Source organism: Canis aureus, chromosome 3, assembly GCF_053574225.1.
Source record: "Canis aureus isolate CA01 chromosome 3, VMU_Caureus_v.1.0, whole genome shotgun sequence".
In the NCBI taxonomy this organism is placed as follows: domain Eukaryota; kingdom Metazoa; phylum Chordata; class Mammalia; order Carnivora; family Canidae; genus Canis; species Canis aureus.
In genome coordinates this window covers 79,927,020-79,945,180 of record NC_135613.1, presented here as the reverse complement: position 1 = coordinate 79,945,180, position 18,161 = coordinate 79,927,020, and the positions used below count along the sequence as shown (strand labels likewise).

Here is an 18,161-nt window from a genome sequence, read left to right as displayed (position 1 = left end):
CATTGCTATTCAGCATTGACTAGAAATTCTAGTCAAAGAAATTACCCAAGAAAAAGAAACAAAAGATATCCAAATTAGAAGGAAGAAGTAAAATAATTTCTACTGGTAGATGACACAGCCCTATATATAGAAAATCCCAAAGAATCTACAAGAAAGCTACTAGAACTAATAAACAAATTCAGCAAAGTTGTAGGGTACCTGATTGCATGCAAAAATCAGTTGTGTTTCTATATACCAGTAATGAGCAATCTGAAAAGGACATTAAGAAATAGCATCTAGGGATCCCTGGGTGGCGCAGCGGTTTGGCGCCTGCCTTTGGCCCAGGGCGCAATCCTGGAGACCCGGGATCGAATCCCACGTCGGGCTCCTGGTGCATGGAGCCTGCTTCTCCCTCTGCCTGTGTCTCTGCCTCATTCTCTCTCTCTCTGTGACTATCACAAATAAATAAAAATTAAAAAAAAATTAAAAAAAAAAAAGAAATAGCATCTAAAAGAATTAAATGCCTAGGAATATATATAATCAAAAAGGTGAGATACTTGTACCCTGAAAACTGAAAACTGTTGCTGAAAGAAATTAAAGAAGACCTAAATAAATGGAAAGGCATTTTTAAAAAAGATTTTATTTATTTATTCATGAGAGACACAGAGAGAGAGAGAGGCAGAGACACAGGCAGAGAGAAAAGCAGGCTCCATGCAAGGAGCCCGATGTGGGACTCCATCCTGGGACTCCAGGATTGTGCCCTGGGCCAAAGGCAAGGCTCAACCGCTGAGCCACCCAAGCATCCCGGAAAGGCATTCTATGTTCATGGATAGGAAGAGTTAATATTGTTAAAAGGTTTATTCCAACAGCCCTTTCCCCAAATTGATATGGGATTGCAAAAAGCCCTGAATATCCATAAACAAGCCTGAAGGAAAAGGGCAAAGTTGGAAAGCTCATACTTTGCAACTTCAAAATTTACCACAAATCTACAGGAATCAAAACAGTGTGCCACTGGCATAAAGACTGGTATACAGACCAATGGAATAGAATCAAGACTCCAGAAATAACCCTGTACATATATGGTTAATTGATTTTGACAGAGTGCCAAGTCCATTCAATGGGGGAAAGAATAGTCTCTTAAATGATGCAGGGAGAACCATATTTCCACATGCAAAAGAATAAAGTTGGACCCCTACCTCATACCACATACAAAAATTAACTCAAAAGGATCAACAATCTAAATATAAGAGCTAAACACATAAAGCTCTTTAAAAATTAGAGATTACGCCTTGGATCTGGCAACAATTCTTAGATATATCACTAAAACTCTAAGTAACAAAAGAAAAATATATAAATTGAACTTCACTGAAATTTTAAAAATGTTGTCCATCAAGGAACATTATCAACAGAGTGAAAAGACAACCTACAGAATGATAGAAAATATTTGCAAATCATGTATCTGACAAAGGTTAAATGTCCAGAATATATAAAGAACTCTTAAAACTCAACAACAAAAAGAACAATTTAAAAATGAGCAAAGCACTTGAATAGACATTTCTCTAAGGAAATATGCAAAAGTCCAATAAGTACGCAAAAAGTCTTTATCCTGAGTCATTAGGGAAACTCAAATTAACATCACAATGAGGTACCACCTTATACCTACTAGATTGGATACAAACAAACAAAAACAAAAACAGAAAATAGTGTCAGCAAGGATGTGGAGAAATTGGAATGCTTGTGCTTTGCTGATGGGAACTTGAAATGGTGTGGCTGCTGTGGAAAATAGTTTGATAATTTCTCAAAAAGTTAAACATTGAATGACCATATGACCCAGAAATTCCACTCCTAAATATATAACCAAAAGAACGGAAAATAGGGTGGCAAACAGATACTTGTACCAATATTTATTGCAGCATTATTTACAATAGTTGGAAAGTGAAGCAACACAAGTGTCCATCACAGAGAAAGAGATAAACAGAATGTGGTATATATATATATATATAATGGACTATTACTCCGCTATAAAAAGGAATGAGATTCTTACATATGCTACAATGCAGATGAACCCTGAACACATTACATAAAATAGTCAGACAAAAAGAATAAATATATTATGATTCCATTTAAGTTAAATATCTAGAACAGGCAAATTTGTAGAGATAGGAAGTAGATTTAGAGGGTACCAGGGCTGAAGGGAGGGCAGAATGGGGAGTCATTGCTTAATGGGTAGAAAGTTTCTGTTTGGGGTGATTAAAAAGTTTTGGAAATAGATATGGTGATGATTATATAACACTGTGAATACAATTAATGTCACTGAACTGTATACCCCAAAATGCTTAAAATGGTAAATTTTTATCATATATACAATATATTTACTTGCTTGTAGATAAATTGAACCCAAAGAGCCTAACCAAAGGGGGGGAAAATCCAGATTTCTTTCAACCTTGAACTCAGCAGCTAAAAATGCACATAGGCTTTGCAACAGACTCTACTCAGACTGAGGTATGGGGCCACTGGGCACAGAGGACACTGAACAAACTCCAGGAGGGAAGGACTAGGGACGCTGCTTGCTTTCTACAGGGGTGCTGGAATCAGGTTACCCACACATGGAGTTGGACTCCCCTAAGATGCAACCACTTAACAAATGTTTATTGACCACACACAATGATTAACAGTGAGTAACCTGCCTGAGGAACTGGTACTTGGCCTGTCTCCTGAGGTCTAAGCAGTAATGGCCTTGGGCCCTGGACTGTGCTCAACCATTAGGATGTCTTTCGTTGTGGTTTGTTCTGGGTTTCAAGGGAAGGCACTGTGTAGATGGAAAAGCATTATACAGGTATGAGATGGTGTTGCTATCATTACTATGATCACTAGGGATTTATTAGGTCTTCTTGGAAGTTGCCAGCCTAGCTAGCCTCCAAACTCCAAGCCAGCAAAAGCAATGGGTTGCTCCTGCGTCGGGAGGAAAGGTTCTGGGGAGGAAGCAGGGAAGAGTAGTCAGCATGTGCAAAGTTCCAGAGGCTCTCTTACTCCACCAGGAGCCCCTCCTCCCTTCGTGCTGGCTGGCTTGTTACCCTAGGGTCCTTACTTGATATCTTCCTACATACACGCCTTTGTTTATGGCTTTCCTCTCCCTGCCTATTCAATCCTACCTAAACTTTAAGCTCATGGGAGACAGGATTTCTAACAGAAAAAGTTTAGATAAAGATGGACCTGGTTTTTTGTTTTTGTTTTAAAGATTTTATTTATTAATTCATGAGAGACACACAGAGAGAGGCAGAGACATAGGCAGAGGGAGTAGTAGACTCCCTGTGGGGAGCCTGATGTGGGACTCCACCCCAGGACCCCAGAATCATGACCTGAGCCAAAGGCAGACACTCAACCACTGAGACACCCAGGTGCCCCTGGATTAAGTTTTGATCCAAACTTAATCAGCTGTGTGGCTTGGGCATGTGCCATACGTGAAAACGGGGACAGTTATACCCATACCTCAAGCCTGTTACCAAGTAGTAAGTGTCAAGGGTTTGGCACATCCACCTCTTCCATGACATCTCTCCCAATCGCCACAGCCCACTTGATCTCTCCTTCCTCTGTGAGCCTCACTCTTAGTAGTATCTCCCATTTGGTAATGAATCCTCCTGACCTGTAATATCTCTTGTCATGAACCACTCTTAAGTACTGCTACAGAACTCCTCCAAAATAATCTAACTTTCCATGATTTCATGCTTATCTCCCCTACTCAAAGTGTAAGCTCCTTCAGGTAGAGGCCAAGTCTTATCATCTTTTGGCTTCCTCCAGGGTGGCAAGCACACAGTGGGGGCTAAATAAATTGAAAATACATTTGAGGCAAATGGAGGATCTGCAGGCAACAGAGGAAAACCCCACAGGAAACAGAACACATTCAGCTCAAAGTAATAGCCCATTCATACTCTCTGCTCTGGATGAAACTGTTCCCTGCCCATACTGGCACTTAATGAACACTTCATTCATGGAGTGAATGAAATCTGCTGATGCCCCTCACTCATTAAGGTCAACTACTGTGGCTAATCAGGAAAATAGTTAATCTGAAGGAAACACCTCTTTTTGTGAATTTTAGAATGTCTTTGGAAATGATGTCTATCTTCTTAGTTTCATTTGACCCATTACAAGGAGTCAATGTAAAAAAAAAAAAACTAATTAAAGAAAAAAGAGTCAATGCCCCATGAGCACAGCTCTCCTTCTATTAAGAAAGGATGCCCAGGAGTAGGTTGCAGTGGCAGAGGGTAGCTGGCTAGGAATATAAGCTGTGTCACCAATAATCCACATAACAGACAATCCACTGCCAGAAAACAGACTTGTTGCATGCTGCCCGCAAGTACCATGTCCCTTGGAGCTTAAAGAATCTCCAGCCTATTCAGCCAAGAGGCTCTCTGGGTACTAACCATCGGTCAAATCTCAGATGGTCAGAACCACCCCATTCTCCAGGTCCTCATCCAAGAGGAGGCCAAATTAGACTAGAGGCTCCCCAACATCCTCCTGCAAGTTCTCTTGATTCCAACGAGTCTTCCTGTTTTCCAGAAAATCAAATGAGTCAGGGAAAGGGGAAGAGATACATTAAAAGTACCCTGGAGTCGAGCCACCAGCCCAGCCTCAAGGGCAGGAAAAATAGCAGATCACCTGTCTCCATCTCTCTCCCCACAAAACCCCCCAAGGGTCCTTTACAGGTTCCTCTTGGGGGCTGCTGGCAGGCCAGGACACTGCTGTTGGGCAGGCCAAGTGCAGCTGACTTGGAAAAGCTGGGGAGGCCTAACCCCGGCGGAGCCTCTGTGGGAGAAAGGAAGCAGCTCCTTAACATTCCATCCCCAGCACTGGGGATAGGGCTCAGATAGCTCAGCCTGATGTGCCAGCTGCTCCATGCATTAGGCCGTTTGAGTCCCAACACAACAACGTAATATAGTTATTAAAGTCCCCATTTTTATGAATGAGGACACTGAGACTTGACCAAAGTCAAGCTGATAGTACACAGCAGACATGGGATTTGAATTCTGGTCTGTCTGAAGCCAAATCCTTTTACTTCTCAACTAAGCCCTCCATGGATTTCCATCTGTCACTGGGAGATTCAGAAGCCAAGTGGAGGGAGCAACGGGGGTAGCCTTTAGTGGGTACAGGAGCCTCAGCCGTACCCATCTTCTCCTTCCTAACTGACTCATAGGGTGACCAACTTCCCCAGGACCGAAGGGTTCCCCTGGACATGAGACTTTTACACTACAACTATCCCGGGCAAACTGTGATGGTTGGTCATCCTATAACCAAGGCTCCCTTGTGCTTCGTGGTTCCAAAGAAAGCAAATACATTTTTCAGGACGCAGATGTAATTGCAAGACATTATCAATGACTCTTACTCTGAATAGGAGAATAGCTTTAGGCCCATCCTCCAGCATAGACCCAAAGGGCCAGGTCATACAGAGAAACCTCCCCTTCTCTCTATGTCCCAGCTCCAGGCTAAGACTAAGAGAAGCCAGTCTGAGCTGAGCTGGGGTTTGAGGGGAGTGGATAGAAGAGAAGAGGTACTTGGTAACTGACGCCAATGGGGGCAGATTTTTTTGAGGCACTGCCCCCATTGAATACTCACAACAACCCCATGGTAGGGGATTACCAGCCCATTTTGCAGATAGAACAGCTACATTATTGGAGACCATTTAGAGGATCTTCTCAGAGGTTCCCCCAAACATTTAAGAAGCCTGGATCCTGAGAATCCTGCTCAGGAGGCTCCTTACCAGGAATCTAGGCAGAGTCCCCATAACGTAAGCCCATGGAGAACCGTTCCATGGGGAAGGAGTCAGACTGTGCCAGGCCCTCCTCCCAGCCTCACCAGGCAGCTGGTAGAGGGCCTCACTCACGTCTATCATCTCCAAGTGTATGCATGCACCAAGGGAGAAGGGGGCTCGCCCCATGACAAGACCTTCACCAAGTCCTCCTAATCACCGTTCCCTTCCACATGAAGATGGAAAACACAAAGGGCAAAGCCTCTCTCCAGCTATCCAAACACCTCTTCTAATTCAGGCAAAAGAAGCCGTAGTAATCAAGGACTACCGTAGCCTGCAGTGAAGCCTCCTCCTCTGACCCCATACCCACCTCTTCACGATGTGTCTTGGATTCTTATTTTGCGTTATTATTTAACTTAATGAATAAGAAGATGAGCACTGATGAGAGGCTGTCTGGGTTCAAATGCTGGCCTGCCCACCTATTAGCTGGGTAACATGAAACCGGTGACTCAACCTCTCTGTGCCTCAGATTACTCAAATGTGAAAGATGTAGGGCAGCCACCTCAAAGACTGGGAGAGTTAAATGAGTTGTAAGGCACAAAGTGTTTAGAACAATGCCTGGTACAAAGTCACTGCTCAATAAATGTTTGCTATTAGTATTATTGTAATATTATTATTTAAAAAATAAAATAATAAAATAAAAAATATTATTATTGATGTTAATAAAATATTGTCACCCTTGCAGGACTAGAAGTTTCTGGAATGCAGGATGAGAAACTGATACTTCTTTGTATCATTCCCCATGTTAGGCAGATTCCTACCAAGTAAGAGCTATCATTTCCTGTGGATTGACCTTTACAGAAGACCGACGGCTCCTTCATGTTACTTCCTAGAAATGGGGAGAGAAATATGTCTGCCTGTCAGTGGCCAACGGCCATTTTTACCCCCAAGGATGGCCCCAAAGTGCCTCACTGTGAGATGAGCAGCAGCAACAGAGATCTGGAATGAGGCCCCAGGAAAAGAATTCAAGGAAGCCTGAGTCCTCAGGACATGCCACCCCCTGGAAGTTGGGGACCTCCAGAAGCTATGTCGCACAGAAAAGCCAAAACCTTGTAGAAAGATCTTGGAGTGAACCCCAGAGCCCTCAGTTCCCATCCTAGCTCTGACTGTGTGACCTTTCACAAGCCCCTTAACCTCTCTGGGCTTCTCTATCCTCAGTGGTTGAATGAGACAGTTGTTCAAAGACTAGTTACTGAGTTCCTTCCAATTCTGACATCCCATGTCTCCATTTCAGAGGAAGGGAAAAAGCAAACTTTGTATGAACCTAACAACTCATTTCACAAGCAAACAGTTCTCCTCATCCAATCATTCCCTTCACAAACATTGACTGGCTTTTCATTATATGCAAGTACTCTTCTGGATTATAGGAGTAGAAAAAAAGAGACAAAATCTAATCAATACTAGAGAAAAATAAAAGGGAGGAGGGAGAGCCAGGGATAGGAGAAAAGGGATTTCACTTTAGAGAGGGTCCTCAGGAAGGGCCTCACTGAGAGGATGACATTGGAGTGGAAACCTGGAGAAACCAAGGGAGCGAGCCAGGCAGATGTGTGGGGAAAGGATGCACCAGGCAGAGGGACAGCAAGTGCAAGAGCCCTGAGGTAGCAGCATGCCTGACTTATTCCAGGCACCACAGGGAGGTCTGGGGGTCAGTGTGGCTGGAGTAGATGGGTGAGGGAGACAGTGATGGGAGTTGAATGGGGGAAGTGGAGATTCGGCCAAGATAAGGACTTTGGCTTTTATTCAATTATGAATCCAAATCATTGAAGCTTTAACATAAATGAATTTGACACTGTTCACTTATATGGTGAAGGCCAAGTACGTTGTCCATTTGTTCACTTTTACCTCCCTCCTCTCCACTGTGGACACGCAATCTACCTACCTATGATTTTATTTTTATTACTTTCATTTGGGGCAGAAAAACTGAGGCTTGGAAATCATCTGTTTCTCTCTCCAGGCCTGTAGCCAGACTTGAACCTGGTCTCCACTGCAGAATCTCAGACTGGGATCTCTCACCTCTCCAGGAGCTGCAGCCTGGTCCGGAGTCAGACTCCTGGTACTCCTTCTTGAACCCTTCTGAGTCCCGCTGGCCATCTCTCAGCCCCTTCTTCTCTCCCCAGTGCCTTTTCACCTACTGTTCCCTCTGCCCCCAACACCGGGATACTCTTCCTTCGCGTCTTTCTTCACTGATGTCCTTCAGACCTCAGCTCAAACATCACTCCTCAGAGAGACACTTCCCTGCTCTCTCTAAATAGCCCTTCCTGTTCAATGCTCTCAGGGTTTCATGTTCTTCCTCTCACAGCTCTTATTACACCTGTATTCTCATGTTTATTTGTATGATTTTTTTTTTTTTAAATTAAGCCCTCTCTACTCCAACCAACTGCAAACTCTATCAGGATAGAGGCTATGTCTGTTTTTGCTCAACTTTCTATTTGAGCACTATCCCAAAACAGTGCCTGGCATACACCTGGCAGGTACTTGAAGAGTAACTGAATGTCCTGGACCTTTGTTTATCAAGCACCCAGTGGGCATTGGGTGGGACAGGCTGAGGGCTCTTCAGAGTGGGTGTGGCCAGAGCCCTGGGCCTACAGAGGCCCTGATGCTACACAAGTCTCTTTTTTGTCTTTCTTTTTTTTTTTTTTTTTTTTTAATTTATGATGGTCACATCAGAGAGAGAGAGACAGAGGCAGAGACACAGCAGAGGGAGAAGCAGGCTCCATGCACCAGGAGCCCGACGTGGGATTCGATCCCGGGTCTCCAGGATCGCGCCCTGGGCCAAAGGCAGGCGCCAAACCGCTGCGCCACCCAGGGATCCCTACACAAGGCTCTTTACACCAGTTAACTCCTTCCATTGTCCCGGCCACCACTAGGGTGGAGGATTACCATTCCATCTGACCACTGAAAGAACTGAGATACAGGAAGCGTGTGAGCTTCTCTAAGTGGGCCTGTAGTCAAACCTAGTCTTCCTGATTCCAGGGTCTATGCTCTTTCTGCTCTGTCCCAACTGCCCCAACTGCCCCGGCCTGGGCAGTTTCAAATTCAGCTCTGACACTAATTTTCTGTGACCTTAGGCCAGTTTCTGCCCCTCTCTGAGTTTCAATTTTCCATATAGCAAATACAGAGGCTGGGATAGACAGAGGTCCTTTCCAGTTCTGAGATTTCATGGCTTAAGATTCTATGCTTCTAATTTCATAAAAGTTAAACAATGGGTACGAAAGTACTTAGCTCCATGCCAAGCACACAGCGGACGCTTCACAAATGTTTATTTCCTCCCTGCCTTCATTCGTACCTCCAATTCCCTGTTTCAATGACTCTCTTTCTCACAGCCCTCCTTGAAATCACCTGTGCTGTCCTGGTTCTTCCAAGAGACCCAGAGCACTGCCTCCCCTCCCTTCAGGGAAACCAAGCCAGGCTCTGACATAGAAGTCTCCAGGCTGCGGTGTCCTCAGATGGCCATTCTAGCCGTGCTCCTCAGAGAGGCCCACGGTCTTCCTGCACCCCACTCCCTCCTGCTTCCTAAAGGGGTACTTTCATCTCCTTGATGTCCAGCACTGTGGGGAGAGAAGGAAGTGACAGGAATGAAATTCACACTCAGAACCCTCTAGAGGCCAGGGCCTAGACCAGGCTCTCTGCTGTGTTGTCTCATTTAACCCCTACAAAGAGCCATTGCTTTCCCCATTGCACAAAAGGGAAGAAAGTAAGGCTCAAAGAGGTCAGGAAACTGCCCAAGATCACACATCCAGCAAGTAGCAAACAAAAGCTGGGCTGTCACCCCTACATGTCTAACCCTGAACTAAATCCCCTTTGCCAGCCCTAGGAGATGACTAAACCCAGGGAGTCACACGGCAACATCAGCTATTCCCTTGAAAGCATCTTTCCTTTTCATATTTATGGAATTGGATTTACAGCCCTAGCAACTTAAGTCCATTCATCCCTCTGGCCACCTCTTCTTTTCTCTCTTCCCTAACCCTCCAAAATACAAGACTGCAAAATTATCACAAATTGTGCCCATTGCTTCTGAAAGAATGACATGGCTTTACCAACACACCAAAGAAATAAGGTCAAGAAGTTGACTCTAGCCAATGTAGAGGAAAGGGGCCTGATCTTCAATAAATACCCCCCTCCCCAGCTGGTGCTGAGAAGGAAGGGCAAGTCTTTGCTCCTCAGCTTACAGCTGCTCCCCATGAGGACTTTCCAGAAGTCAGACTCAGGCAACCCATCAATGTGAACATCACTGGGTACCCCCAGATACTATGAAGGCCCTAGCCAGAGTTTCAGGAAAAATAGGGGAGGGATACTACTTTTTTTTTCCTAAAGGCTTCTCCTGAAAGCTATGCCCTTAAGGAGCATGAAGGTGGGTTGGGGGCTGGGGGTGGGGGATGGGAATGACATCAGCTCTGCCTGGATGGGAAACTCAGATGGGAGCAAAGCTCCCCGGCAGGACTTTTCTGGTGCCCACAGTCTTCCTCTTACCTTATTCTGCCCTTGCCAGGGATGGAAAATGAGCCAAGAGGGATGGAGGGCTTGGCCAACTCTTTGCCTAGAAAGGGCCTCATCTGAGGGCCAAAAAACAAGGCTGCCCTCCAAGACCCCCAAAGTAGGTTACACTCCCTGTTTATGCTTTTGCTGGACTTCTCTATGGCTCTTACCAGGGTTTCAGTAATCACCTACATAGCTCGAGTGCCCTCCTCCCCCATGGACTGGTCTAGTTCACAGCTGTATCTGCAGGACCTCTGCAGGGTCTGGCACATAGAAGGTGCTCAATAAAAATCTATCAGATGAAGACCTGGTTCGGGCTGATGGGACCTGGTGGCCAAATCACTCCCCCTCCCCTGCACTCCACACCAGGCCCCTGCACTGCATTAGATGGCAAAGCCTAAGTGAGCACAACCACTGACACATAGCAGGCACAGAATTCAGGTTTTTCAAACTTCTGCCAGACTCTGGAAACCATGCAGAGGGAACCATTCATGCCCTGGCAATGGGGTAGCATGGCAGGCCATCCTGCCCGCTTTCCATTGCTTAAACATGGTTGTCATAACTCTGTGAGCGAGTATAAGAGGAGGTGTGTATTTGCGTGAATGCTCTACTTTAGACTAATAAGAAACACAGAATCTTTGCCAACCAATTTTCTCCCCCACGTATTACATGCGAGGCACTGTGTAGGCGCTTTCATTTGTGTTTTTATAACGGGCATAACACATCCACATACATTAACTCATTTGGTCCTCTCCACAGCGCCAACAGGATGTATTATCACCACCACTTTGCTGATGAGGAAAGTGGGGCCAGCTTTTAAGGTCACGCAGTAAACAAGCCTGAGGCAAGGCTCAAACCCAGCCCTTGGCTTGTTCTACACTGTCCTGCCTCAGTCGCCCTTCCTGCCGCACCACAATCACATTACCTGTGACCTCCCCAGGCCAGAGCCCTAGATCCACAGTGAACTATGCATGCACTGGAGCAGGGGGGCTGGGGTGGGCGGGAGATGGAGAGAGAAAGCAGCCAGGAATCCAGCAACTACTCCCTGAAACACGCAGCTCCCTAGAGGAGGCCGCATGCTGGGCTAGAAAGCCTGCCGATCTGGAATGCCACAGAACCAGCCCCTTGACCCTGGGCAAGTTCTCTCTCTTACCTGCTCTGAGCTTCACTTTCTTTTTCAGGTCCATGGTGAGGACTAGATAGAGAGGTGGGAACCCCCAGCACATAGTGAAGGAGCCCCCAGTCTATGGTCTTGCACAGCTCCCCTAAAATCACAGGGTTCGGGGGAAAAAATCCTTCTCCTCCCTTGATCTACAAGCTAGTTGTGGCAGCCCATCTCCTTCCTCCCTGAAAGAGTCCAGTTCCACCAGGCTCAGGCAGGGACGCTGGCACCACAGTTCTGTGCAAAAGAATGCCAGGGAAGTTCCCTTCTTCCTTGCCAGCAGCTAATGGCAGTCTCCAGAGTACAGCCTGGGAATGAAGTTCTCCTTCCATCTCCCCTTCCAAAGCCAATGGAGATGACTTTGAAGAGTATTCCAGGAGACCAGATGTCCAGCTTGGAAAGCGGCCTTCCTAGCAATCTGGAAGTCAGCAGTCCCCATCTCATTGCCACCAAGAGGCTCTCACGAGTTGGGGTGCCTTACCAATGAGAGCTATGCCAGTGCAAGGAACGAGTCACTTTCCCTGGGAACAGCCTCCAGGGAAGGCTGGGGAATCCCATCAAGCTCCTTGGCTTTCCTCCAGATCAAACACAAGTGAGGAGTGCCCCAGGGGACTACTGCCCCCCTTCGAGTCTGGCTCTCTCCTCCCAGAGCTGGAGGGGGGTGCTCCCAACCAGGTAGCAGGGCAAGACCACCACTTATGTACACAGGCCCCAGGAGCACAGCAGACCTAAGCTCCCATATCACTGGGCTCTCCTGCTTGATTTCTGTCCCTATGGTCCCCCTGGAGACTGGAGAACTCAGAGGGCCTGCCAGCAGGAGCTCTTCCAGCCCCCGCATCCAAATAGGTGAGGCCCAACTGCTGCTATATCCACATCTTTCCATCTCCCTCACCTCATCAGGGTTAGACAGGTCCTACCAAGAATGGGCTAAATGCCCCTGGGTGTCCCACCACCTTCTCCAGACACAGTGTGCACAGAGGTCTGAACCACACACAGTTTAGCATTTATAGCCCAGAGAGTCATAAGTAGTAGACCCAGAAGGGGCCTTAAAGACAATCTCGTCTAACTTCCTCATTGTATAAAATGAGGATGCTAAGAGTCAAAGACATTAAAAGACATGTTAAAGGTCACACAGCTTGTCTTCAGTGTGATGTGCATTTGTCTGGGCTCTGCAGTAAGATTGTATAGCTCCTAGAGACTCCAGTGCAGCATGCTACTGGGCATTCATTAAATAGTGGGCTCAGGCCATGCTTGTTGACGGACAGATGAATCACCAGGGAGGGCTCAGGAGTGAGAACAAGCACCTGTCACCACGGGGCCCTGGGCATACCCTGGAGCCTCTCTGGGCCTCTCTCTGATCTGGAACTAGAACCACAGTCCACACACACAGCACGGCTTCCCCTGAGAGAGGGCAGAAACAACCCTGTACTTCCAAGGCTTAACACAGGCCTGGATATAGAGTAGTGATCGGTGACCATGTCAGAGTGCAGAAAGAAGAACCTCTGGGACTGGGGAGCTCACTCCCCCCCCCCCCCCGTTCTACCATAGACCCATACTGCTACCCTGGAACTGGGGGGACTGGGCCTACACCCACTCGGAGTTAGCAGGCCCTACCATTAACAGGGTCAACGTCCCTTGGTGTCTGTCAGGATTGAAAGTCAGACGACCGTGGGTACAAGCCTCCATCCTCCACACCCCAGGCTTCGGGGGGCTGACAGCTTGGGTGCACCACAGCTCTGCTGCCCCCACCCACTGCCATGACTACACCTCCCCGCCCCTAAATCGACCTCCACCCCTTGTGCTGGCCAGTCCCATCTGTAACTGCAGGCTTGTGGAAATAAAAATACAGATCTTCTAGGCATTGGTTTCCATAACAGCTCGTAGCTCTCCCCAGAGTTTACCAAACAAAGGTGTAGGTAACGGAAAGGATGGGTCCTGCTGGTTCCTTTAAAGAGATTCTCAGGAGAGGAACAGGTGGAGCTCAGGGTCAAGCAGCCCTCAGCGGCAAGGCGATTGCTTTGTCTCCAAAAGACTAAAGAAAGGAGCGTTGCTGTAGAAGGTAGACCTGGACCCCCTATTCAATGTGAACAGGTGGAGACACCCACCACCTCTTCCTGGACCCCCCACTGTAGCTCTCTGAGCCTCAGCTCCCCTCATCTGTCAAATGACATAACAATGCCTATCCCACCTGCTTCCCAAAGTTGAAAGGATTAAATGAGTGCCTGAGGATGGGCTTTATTAGGAAAGAATATCAATAGGCACCATGAGCTTACCCTGTGCCTAGCACCTTTAGATACTATGTTCTAGAGTCTTCACAGCACTCCTAAGTCCTCTGTATTATTATTATTATCCTAACGATATCTCCAAGAAAACTGAGGCTCAGAGAGCTTAAGTGATATACCCAAAGACACACAGATCAGTAGTAGTAGAACCAGGGTCAGAACCCAGAATCTGACTCCAAAGCTTGTGGTCCTTCTCCCAAGGAGAAGGTTGTGGTCTCAACAAAGGAAGCAAATGTCACCCTTGAGGAAGAAGCCAGTGAGTCTTCAGACTGAAAAGCTGCCCTCATGGAGCCAACCGTTATTGCTAGGACCCGTCCATTTGCCCCAGGGGGGCCATCAGGCAAGTCAAAGCCAACTCCCTCTACTGTGTTGAGATCCTACCACCCAGGGGCCAACCCTCCCAGCATGTGCCTTTGCAGCTTGCTTGGTGGTGGTAGTGGTTTCAGTCATTGCCCAGTCATGAAGCAATCCAACTGGTAGGAAACAGAATCATGGAACTTCGGGCTGAAGGGGACCTCTGAGAGCAAGGTCAAGCTCCTCATTGAATAAGTGAGGAAACTGATGCCCAGAGGTCAGCCACTTATTGAAGGCCACAGAGCCAGTCAGTAGCCAGGTCTAGAGCAGAATCCACCACCCTGTGACTCCCAGTTCAAACCATTATCCTCTCCTCCATCCCAACCACTCTAACCGGGGCCAGCTTCCTAGGCCCTGAGAGGCCCAGGTGTGGCCCATAAACTCTGCTCCCTTAGCTTAGGAAGACCAGGGATGGTGGGTAGTAGAGTCGTGTTATAGTCAGGAATGGGATTAGTTGGTTTGCTTCAAGCACTGAGTCAGTTCTACGCATCGAGAAGTCAACAGGAACAGTCCTCTCAGAAACCCCCCACCGTCGCCAACACAGGGAGGCCCAGGTGGCACTGCTGGAGGCAGGGGTGGCCCACTCAACCCCCTGACATGCTGGGAAGGGGCTGACATCCTCACTCTGGTTCAGGTGGAACCCCAGCCATCCCTATGAGCCCTGTGGCCTGGAGAGTCTTGAGTCCCCTTCCAGCCCTGCTTGGCCAGAGCTCACCTCCACCTCGGTACTGATGCTGCTGAGCGCTCACCTCCACTCTGTCCTCATTACTCGGCAGCAGCCCCACAAAATGATTTGTGCCCATTTTCATGGCACCTCAGCGCAGCTGCATGTCATCTCTTACGTGTTTCTGGGTTGAGTTTGTCCACTGGCAAACTGCACAGGGTCTGGGTGTCTATTTCTACCACAGCCCTTGCTGGGGTCAGCACGCAGCAGGCAGCACCAGTGACTGCATTTTATCAGGAGGGGAAGTTGACAAATAGCCAGTGACTGGCTATTTGTCCAACATTCATTGATGGTGCCAGTCACCTGCGAAAGGCCCCAGGCCACAATCCCCGGGGGCAAGTGAAAGGGAAGGGGAAGGGGAAGGGGGAGGGTAGGTAATCCACCAACTGGATCCCCCATCCAGAATAACCTGGGGAGGAAAAAGAACCTGATTGCGTCTCTGCCGTATGCCACACACTGCTAGGTACTTTACAGATGCTCTCTCCACAATTCTTTGAGCTTTATACTTTTATTTCTCTCTTTATAGGTGGAAAAGCTAGATCAAACATGTTAGGCAATGTGTCTAAATTCTTGCAATTAGAAATGAGGCTCTCAATGTAGTTTTATCTGAGGCTAAGCCCATACTCTGCACTCTCTCCACGGCAGGCAAGCTCCAAGAAGACAGGAACTTCGTGGTCATACGTTTTCGTCCTGCTTGATTTTGCTGCTTGTAGCCTCAATGCCTAGAACTGTATCAGGCATACATACGGGAGACATGCAACAAATATTTGCTGGACGGAGGAACAAAGGAATGAATGAAGACCATGCCGCTGCCTCTCCCCGGCAGGACAGAAAAAGGGCTTGTGATGTCAGGTTCCTAGGCTCGATTTCCAGGAATTTTGGACAACTATCTGTTCCTTCTCTCCAACCAGAAAAGTACCCAATATATTAAAGTTCCTCCAAAGGCCACGTGGAGGATGAGTGGTTTTACTAGGCATGGGATAGGACTGGGAGTGGAAGCATAAGCTGAAACACAAAAGACTAGGTCCTAATGAGGTGGGGAATTTAAAAGCATTCTCAGTGCTCTGTGATCTGCTCATTCTGGGCCACTCTCTGGCCTCTCCCAATGGAGGGGGGCCTCCCTCATCCCCCACTGGGTACCCCCACCGCCTGTACTGAGCTGTACTGAGCTGTACTGAAATTGGCCACATTCCTATTAAGCAGAGAAACTAGCAGTTACACCACCCACTCTAGCCCCATCCGAACCCTCAAAAGATCCTGCTCCGGGCCCCAGGGCCAGCTGCTTTTCTCCACATTCCAGCCAAAAATAATACGAGAACGAAGCTGTTTGGTGGAGACTTAATCTAATCTTCATTGCTTCAGTTTTAAAATATCCTGCCTGGTTTAGGGTTTCTTATTACACACAGGGATGTGTTTTTAGTGAGATAGGTCTTAGCAGAAATGGCCTTCTTGTAATTAGAAACCCAGTCAGGCAGGGCCTGCGGTGAGGCATCCAAGCCAAACAGCAGATCCCCCTCAAGACAACACATTTGCAGCGAGCTCTTCCCAAGCTGCCCGAGGGCCTGCTTCTCCCTTACTCCTGGGGGCCCTGGAAGGAGAAAAAGCTTGAGCTCTGGTAGAAGGATGGTGCCTTCCAACCCGTAAGAGTTCCCTTAGCAAAACTGTTGCTCCTCCTACCTCCATCCTCTCACCCCTAGTCAGAACAGAGACTAAGATGTTGCTCAAGACCACTGGAGGAGGATATGCGGAGGAAAAAATGACCCCAAGAAGTCCCTATGGATGAGGGGGGATTAAAGGCAAGCATTCCACAAGCCACGTCTCCAGTATCAGGGCTTGCACTGAAATATCAGGCATGGAAACAGGAGACTCCAAGTGCGGATACACTTTTGTATAAGTGCTGGGTGTAACTTCTTGGGCTCTCTGGCCCAGCATCTGCTTTGATCTGCCAGCATGGAGACTGCTAAGTGAGGTTCAAGCTGCGGCTAGCTCCAGACCAGCGCCCATCCCCCGCCAGCCCGACCAGATGTCACACACCAGTCCAGGCTCAGGCCTCTTCTTTCCGCTGGCACAAAGGGGAACGGGGCTGAGTTTCTGATAAATCAGATTCTGTGTTTATCTGATGCCTGAAAGCTCTTCCAGGTAGCACCACCCGGGAGAAGCATGCTGGTCCCCCTCAACTTAACTTCCCCTCCTGATAAAGTGCAGGTGGATTGTGGAATCACAGCAGGCGTTTTCAAATTCTAGGATGTAAAGAAAGGCAGGCGATCAGCCCCTTTGCCCGAGTCTCAGAACTCCTGAGAGTTGTGGGGGAAAGGCTCTGGATTGGGCAAGGAAAGAAAACACAGAGAAGAATGTCACTCTGCTGCTCAGAAGCCTCTCTTCGTTTCCTTTATTATTTAGAGCGCGCCCAACGTGGGAGTCAGGGAGTCGTGCAAGATTTGCCCCTCTTGTAGCCTAATGAGGAATCCGTGAGATGCATTCCACTTTACAGATGAAGAAACAGAGATCCGGAAGCTGGGTGACCCGCTGGAGTCATGTTGCCAGACAGTAACAGAGCATAAAACTGCCAGGCCCCCAAATTTCAGCTTAAACACTAGCTCAGCATGTTGACCTGCCAACCCTGATTATCTCCTTCCTCTCTTTCCCACCAGGTATTAGATTTAATTAAATTAGCAGATCCCCATCGCAACAAGCCTGGCCATGCAGCCTGGCCAGAACCCAGCCAGGGCAGCTACTCCCTCTAAATTCTGCTTCTCAATATAATTCAATCTTCAATAAGTCACAGATCGCATGTGAAGTGTTTTATACAAAGCATGGTGTGTTGGCTAGAACCAAGGCTGACGGTGGCTCGCGATGATTTCATTTTCCGTATAACTTCCTCTGCTTTTCCTCCGCGGCATCACTTCGCCCTCTCCATACTCTGATCTGCATTTTGTTTGATCCAGACACTTGGCTTCACATGCCGTCACCTCCAGCAATTGCATCACACATTTATATATATCTTACAGCATCACAGTCCTTATGCCACACAGCATAGGAAAAAGGAAAACTTATAACAGCATTTCTCACCTTCCTTGAACTAATTTAGAAAATGTGCTCTAAATTAAATAAATCAGGAACAAAAGTCTGAAATTGGAGATAGAATTTCGGGGGGGGTACTAAATAAATAACAAGGAAATCTTGCAACATGTTGGAAGCCTATAAATTTTATAGGTTGTTTCTTTAATAAAAACAAATTCAATTGCTAACAACACAGTATTATTAAGCCGCTAACATTTAAAAATCTAATTTGGCCTGCTCTGCTGCTGTTTATGTTGCATTCACCCAGGGTAAGGAAGTCAGGTTGATGGGTTTGGTTTGGTTTCTGAACCAGGCTAATAG

General features: G+C 47.3%; 1 protein-coding gene across 19 annotated transcripts in view; it reads right to left on the bottom strand.

Moving 5' to 3' along the window:
• Positions 1-18,161, bottom strand: part of PKNOX2 (PBX/knotted 1 homeobox 2) — a 309,255-nt gene that overhangs the window by 235,877 nt on the left and 55,217 nt on the right. The window lies entirely within an intron of this gene.